Raw genomic sequence first — 7,690 nt, 5'->3', positions numbered from 1 at the left:
GGAAGGAAGGAAGGAAGGAAGGAAGGAAGGAAGGAAGGAAAAAAGAAAGAGGAAGAAAGAAAAGAGCGAATTGATATGTGCTACAACATGGATGAACCTACTTCAGAAATATAATAGTGAATGAAAGAAGCTAGACACAAAAAAACTACATATTGTATGTTTGCATTTATATGTGATATCCAGAACAGGCAAATCCATAGATACAAAAAGTTAATTGATGATTGGTGGGAGGATACAAATAGGAAGAAATTAGGATTGGCTACTAATAGGTTTGAAGGTTTTTTGGTGGGAGGTAATGAAAATACTCTGGAATTAGATAGTGGTGATGGTTGTACAACATTGTAAATATATATAAGAAATCACTCTATTGTACACTTCAAAATGGTAGATATTTTTCATGTAAATTTGTCTCAATTTTTTAAATTGTCAGAAAAACTTGTACAGGAGTAAGCCCTCATTTACTGGAAATGCTGAAAAATAAAAAAAAACATACAGCCAGCTAGTCAAGAGAACCAATATAGAGTGGTTTTCTAGAAGCCTGGGTAAGAGTTTTAAGAATAGTTAAAAATCACCCAAACAACGTCCCATGTGTTAATTCCATTCTCACCAGACATCCTTTTAATTATTGTTATTATTTATCTTCTCAAATTTTCATCTTGATAGAAAATTTGCTGACCAGAATCTGCAGAGTCAACTGACCAGAGCCTGCTGGCCTTCTTGGCAGTATTTTTCATGAAAAAAAGAATAAGTTAGATTTAAATTTGGTTGTATAAGTGTTTTCTGGTCATCCTGCTGAGGCATTTTGACCATTCCTCCTCCTAATTTTAGGTCGGATGTGGACACTCGTGACACTAGATATACCAAGAGAATTTAAGAGAAATTTCATTACCCTGGGGACTAGTGGGGGTAAGTGAGGAGGGGTGGGTGCTGCAAACAGGTCTGGGCTGGTTTGAGAGAGGCAGAGGAAGTTGGATGGGCCTTTATAGCATATTGGAAGTAGGGCTGGTGAAAATGCCGCACAGGCTCTAGATTTGCAAGTTTTAAATTTCTCAGCTGCGCCAATTTTCGCTGCCAGTTTTAAATTTCCCGCCAATACCAAAGAAGGAGGCAGGCTGGAGAATTACAAGTTTTAAATTTCCTGCTAGAACCAAAAGCAGAGTCATGCGGGCTATAGATTTCCTAGTGTTAAATCTGCTGGCATCAAAGGAAAAGGTGCCCGGACTTTCTTATCACCCTGACTGGAAGCAGGGACCAACTATGCACGCCCCAAGATTTTGGGACTTTTCACATTTTTGTTTATTTTGATTATTCTCTGTCTTCTCCTGTAAAGCTTACTTTCAGGGTCAGAAGCAAATAGCTGTATCGATAAGAAAGAAGAAACTAGCTCAAATTTTAAAAAAACGGTAGGATTCAGTGACTGGATTTATGTGTGTGTTATGTGAGCCACACGATATTTCAGTCTGGGCAACTCTTAAGAGATGAATCGGGTCAGGCATTACGCCTGTAATCCCAGCACTTTGGGAGGCCGAAGCAAGGGGATCACCTGAGGTTGGGAGTTTCAGACCAGCCTGACCAACATAGAGAAACCCCGTCTCTACTGAAAATACAAAATTAGCAGGGTGTGGTGGCGCATGCCTGTAATCCCAGCTACTCAGGAGGCTGAGGCAGGAGAATCGCTTGAGACCGGGAGGCAGAGGTTGCGGTGAGCCGAGATCGCGCCATTGGACTCCGGCCTGGGCAACAAGAGCGAAACTCCGTCTCAAAAAAAAAAAAAAAAGAGAGAAATGAACTAGTACTGCTATAAACCTTGCAGAGAAAGTTGGGAGAAGAAACTTTTAGAGTTCAAAGCAGTGTCTAGAAAATGTTTCTGTAAACAGTATTTTGGCAAGTGCTTTTCCTGTAAACGTATTTACAAGTTCCAGTGATTCTCCCGCCTCAGCCTCCCAAGTAGCTGGGATTACAGGCATGCACCACCACGCCCAGCTAATTTTGCATTTTTAGTAGAGATGGGGTTTCACTATGTTGGTCAGGCTGACTGGGCCTGACTGGGGTTCAGAGAAGGATGAGGGAAAAGAAGAGGAGGAAAGGGAGGTGGTCTCGAACTCTTCACCCCAGGTGATCCACCCACCTCAGCCTCCCAAAGTTCTGGGATTACAGGCATGAGCCACTGCACCCAGCCGTAAATGTATTTTTCCTTGGCATTTTTGTAACTGCTATAGGCATCCATATGGCAATTAGAAGTAACAGACAAGCAAAACCATATGTTTAAAACAAAACGTGGTAAAAATAACTAGTATTTTCAGACGTGTTTCAAGTACATTATTTCTAAAAAACAATATATATATATTTTAACTTTAGCCCTCACACACAAGGAAGACCCGGAATTCATGTTTCTCTGTAGTCAGGTACAACGTGTTTTTTGGGATGACAACTCCAGGTTAAATAGAAGGTTTGCTTAAAAGAGCTGCATCCACGCTGGTCAATTGCACTTGCTCGGCCCCCGTCGACGGTAAGTAAAGTAGCTGCACCTGTAAGTACCAGCCGTCCGTGGGCGGTTAGAAAAGGCCCCGGATGTTCAGGGGGCGGAGTCGGCGTCTACCCATGAGGCAGCGCGCGCAGTTATATACTCCTGCCCCCGGCGGAGGCGCCGGTTCCGCGCTGGAAGTCTCTGCGGGAGTCGCTGTTGCTGAGGCTGTCGCCCGAGGATTTCGCGCTCCTCCCTTTCCTCCTCCTCTTTCTCCTCCTCCTTATCCGAACCCCAGTCAGGCCGATCTGCTCTGCTCTCGGTAAGCGGCCCCCGCCCCCGCCTGTGCCGCGCGGAAGCAGGCAGCAGCTCTCCCGCGCGGCCGAGGCAGCCTTCCCCAGAGGGCGGTTCTGAGGGCGGCGGGCTGAGGGTCTCTATGCCGGTGCGGATCGACGGAGGTGCGGGGGAGGGGACAGGCTTGGCGGCGTGGTAGCTGGTGGGCCACCATCTTGCGCCGGGCCCTGAAGGGGGAGGGTTTTCTGGAGGTAGAGCCTGGCGGCCCGCGGCGGGCAGTGGTTTCGCGGGCCGCGGCAGCTGCGGCAGCCTTCTCATCTCCTGAGTCCTGCCGGTCTGTTTCCAACCCGGTTTGGGCTTTTCTTTCTGGAGGCAACTCCCTTTCGTCTTTTGTACAGTTGATACTGATGTTTGACGGAGACCCGCCCACCCTCAAGTGTCTTAAATCAAACGAAAAGAGACTTGAAGGGATTCCGAACTTTCAGGCGTCAGAGATCCTGTGCCCCTTCTTTCTGCCTAGGTTCCCCTCACACAGGACCGGTCATTCCATGCCCACAACCTTGTTCTGGCCAAAGGGACTTCCCTTCTCTGTCACAGAAATCGTGCCCCATTCCGTTATTGTCTAGAGGATAAGAGCCCTGAGGAGAAACGTGGAGTTAAATACACTATATTCTAACTAGGAGGTTTGCAGGTTTCACTTAAAGAGATGGAAAAAATTATGCTGAGGTATACTCCTGCTCTAGAGATGGAAGGAGCTCCTCTCAACTTCTGTCTGGTTTTAATGCTTTTTAAGGAGAAATTCGAGAGGAAAATGTCAAGTGAACCAGCTTCTGCAAGCATGGGAGACCTTCATCCAAGGGATTCTCTTTGTTTGGAAAGATTTGTTAGTTTTGTGGAGTTTTTTAAATCTGCGACCTTACATTATTTTTACTATTGCTTTCAGGTTTGCACTATGAGTTGTAATGTCTTTTAGTGCCCGTAACATAAAATTGAAACCTAGAAGTAGAGTTTTAAACTGCAAGTCTCCTCTTAGTATTTGTGAGGTATCCTGGTTTGGGGGTTACTGTGCAAACTTAATCTCCTTAAGCAGAAACTTTACTGAGCCTACAAAGGCACTGCTTTGCTTATACAATTAGGGCTGTGTACCTTTGATGTTTCTACAGCAGCACAAATTCCATTATAATCGTATCTTGCATTTGTATATTTCATTGGTAGCACCCCCTTTTGAGATGGGCTGTAGGGTGTTGATAGAACTGTTTGAAGATGAGGAAGCAGCCTCAAGGACAGAGGTCATGTCCCTAGGAAGTGATGGAACCAATTCTTAAACCTAGGCTTTCTGACCTTCATCTAATGTTCAATTTGCTATATTACGTCTCACTTTTTGTGAGAGTGAGGTGGTCACAGAGAATAAGCAAGGAGGCTCACTTAAAAATTTTAAGAAGTATTATTCAATTCCCTTTTCCTTTATATTTTTAAGGCTTCATTTTTTCTCAACTTTTTAATACTTTAATATTATTTCTAAGCATGTTGAAGAGTTGAAGAATATCCTATTGAAAAAGTTCTTAGGTTGAATAACTCCAAGTCTCAGCTACTTGGTTTTCAGTGAGTTTGTCTTAGCTAATGATTCAAAAAGATTTGATTTCCTCAGTAATTTTTTTTTTTTTTTTTTTGGAGACGGAGTCTCGCACTGTCGCCCGGGCTGGAGTGCAGTGGTGCGATCTCAGCTCACTGCAACCTCTGCCTCCCGGGTTCAACCGATTCTCCTACCTCAGCCTCCCGAGTAGCTGGAGTTACAGGCGCCTGCCACCACGCCCGGCTAATTTTTGTAATTTTAATAGAGATGGGGTTTCACTATGTTGACCAGGCCGGTCTGGAACGCCTTACCTCGTGATCCACCTACCTCGGCCTCCCAAAGTGCTGGGATTACAGGAGTGAGCCACCGAGCCCAGCCTTCCTCAGTAATTTGAATCAAATATGTTTGTCTAGATTTTTCTTCCCAGTGCTCTGCACAGTCAGAGAAACATCATTAGGAATGAACTGTAGAAATGACCCCTGAAAGTATAGTGTTCGTCTAGACTTTATTCTTTCGCTGCAAAGTAGTTTTCTTTTAAGGAGTATATGTTTTTTCATTTTTTTGTTTCCTTTTTAATTTTTTATTGGCAAATGATAATTGCGTGTATTTATGGGGTGCAATATGATGTTTTGATATGTATACATTATTGAAAGAGGCTAACATAGCCATCACCTTACCAACTTACCATTTTGTTACGAGAATGTTAAAAATCTATTTTAGCAATTTTGAAATATACCATACATTATTAGTATTAGCTGTGGTCACCTTGTAGTGCAATAGATAGCTAAAACTTATTCCTCCAGTCTAATTGAACTTTGTACTCTTGAATCAACATCTTTTCCCCATCTGTCCCACCCCCAAACTCCCAAGCCTCTGGTAACCATCTTTCTACTCAATGTTTCTATGAGATAAAGTTGTTTAGATTCCACATGTAAGTGAGATCATACAGTATTTTTCCCCAGAGACTGATAAGAGAATCCAGCTGCTTTTTATTAAGATAAATATTAAAGACATTTACAAAAATGTAAATCCATGTTACTTTTCTCATTAGATTTCTTTTTTAAAAGTTATTCTCATTAAAAGTATTTTTATTAACTTGTAATGGGCTTATAAATATTTTAAATAAAAACATTTGAAATCTGTCTCAGTTTCAATTTCTAATATGGGAAATATCAACACATACTGTCCATATAAACATAAAGCTCATTGGGGTTCTCATTAAGTTTTAAGTGAAAAGAAATCCTGGGACAAAAGGTTTTGAGAACTACTGATGTGATGCAATTTATCTGTGATACGATTTTAATTGAGCTCTTTATGTGAACTAGATTTGTTTTAAGTGCTTGTACTCATCAACTTATGGTATGACTTCAGGTAAAGAAGGAGAAGTTGAGAAAAATAGTGCAAAGTACTGTTCAATAATATTTCCTGTGCTTTATTTAATGTTCACACTAGCGCTGCAAGGAAGGTATTACTGTTTTCGTTTTACAGATAGAAAAACTAAGGCTTACAGAGGTTAATTATACTTCTTATAGATTTGGCAGCCAGGAAGTGGTAGACCAGAAATTCCCACTCAGGTTTTCAGCCCCTGTGTCCAGTGTTCCCATGAATGCACTTACTTGACATTTTCCCTGGTGGATAAGTTTTACTCCTATAAAAAGCAAATTAATTAATAATACATACTTCTTGAGGTTACTTTAGGAATTAGTGACTATAGAATATCTTATGAAACTTACATACAGTATTTACTATACAGATTGGCTTCGAAAGGCCAGTAATTGTACATTCGTCTTTTCCGCATGTTATATCTTTTACATAGGAATTGTAATAAAAGACTATGCCTATAAAGTCTTTACCCTGAATATAATACAAAACTTATTTGTAGAAGTATATTTTATTATAGTGCCCTATCCCAAAGCTGACATAAAATGTTTTAAAATATAGGCAAACTTTGCAAAGTATTATGCTAGTGAGTTTTAAATCTTAGTGTAAACCAGCTATTTTCTACAAATAGATGAAGTATGAAAATTAACAGAGACAAAAGAAAACAAATAAATTAGGATAAAAATAATAAAGTTATTAAATGTCTTCTCAAAATGTACCTGAACTTATGTGTTCAGCCTTTCAGAAAAAAAGATAATTTGCATAGTATAAAAACTTGGACAAAGAAAAGGTGAAGAGCCTCTATTTTCTTTCTGAATTGTATGTAATTTGTTCCCAAAACCTACTTTGAAAGTTTCAATCGTTTAGATGCGAAATTGTCTAAGGAACCAAGATATAATCCAGTTTTCTTGGATTTCAGTACTATACCAATTCTTGTTATAAAAAAAAAAATTTCACAGACACCCCGAACTTCAAATGTTTGAAACATTCTCAGAATTCTTACACAACCATAAAACAAAGCAGTCAAGTGAAACTACAAAATCATTGCCATTTGAATCAGTTTTCATATATTGAATATGTATTTTGCTGAGTCACTGCCTACTTCTATGGAGTTTTTCGTATCTACTTATATTTACTATATATATACATTCCCTACTTATTATATATAAATAATAGCAAGGTTTTTTATTTGAACCCTTTCAGTACCTTCATTTCTATAGCTAACTGTATTTTCATTGCCCTTCATTTAGTGCAAATGCGTCATTTAGTTATATAAGGTGGTCACCCAGGGAATCCCCAGAGCAGGCTTATGTTAATTTTTTTAGATAGCAAAAGTCAGATAGCAAAACAAAAAGAGAGTTATATTGTTATAGAGCTCTCTTGCACAACCTGGAATATATCTATTTTCCTGAGAGGTCTGTTGACCCTGGTTTGAAAAAGAGGTAGTCCATTGATGAGTTTATTAATAGTTTTAAACACAGTTGCCGGAAACTTAGCTCAAAGTGGATTAAACCAAAAATAATTATTTTCTCTCTTAACTGAAAAGCTGTTGTGGATAATTTGCTGCAGGCATGGCTAGCTTCAGGTGTTTAAATGGTATCATCAGGACTTGAATGTTTACCTACTCTCCCTTTCTCTACTCAGAATCTTACAGCTTTGCTATCTTTGTTAGGTTCTTTGGTACTTTTTCTCCACATCACTCCCAAGCTTATATCCTGCCAGCTGATTATTTTCTTTCTTTTTATCTTTTTTTTTTTTTTTAAGATGGTGTCTCACTCTTGTCTCCCAGATTGTAGTGCAGTGGTATGATCTCGGCTCACTGCAACCTCCACCTCCCGGGTTCAAGCGATTCTCCTGCCTCAGCCTCCTGAGTAACTGAGATAACAGGACTTGAATGTTTACCTACTCTCCCTTTCTCTACTCAGAATCTTACAGCTTTGCTATCTTTGTTAGGTTCTTTCTTTGGTACTTTTTCTCCA

General features: G+C 40.2%; 1 protein-coding gene across 1 annotated transcript in view; it reads left to right on the top strand.

Moving 5' to 3' along the window:
* Positions 1-2,600: 2,600 nt before the first annotated feature.
* The window catches only part of ZNF280C (zinc finger protein 280C), a 68,601-nt gene continuing 63,511 nt past the window's right edge, over positions 2,601-7,690 (top strand). The window contains exon 1 of the mRNA XM_011936991.1: positions 2,601-2,786. The gene's annotated coding sequence lies outside the window, so the exon portion shown is untranslated. The remainder of the gene's footprint in view (positions 2,787-7,690) is intronic.

This window comes from Colobus angolensis, unplaced genomic scaffold (genome assembly GCF_000951035.1).
Source record: "Colobus angolensis palliatus isolate OR3802 unplaced genomic scaffold, Cang.pa_1.0 Scaffold159, whole genome shotgun sequence".
Taxonomy (NCBI): Eukaryota; Metazoa; Chordata; class Mammalia; order Primates; family Cercopithecidae; genus Colobus; species Colobus angolensis.
The sequence above is the reverse complement of the archived record's forward strand: the minus strand, read 5'-3'. Positions and strand labels throughout refer to the sequence as shown.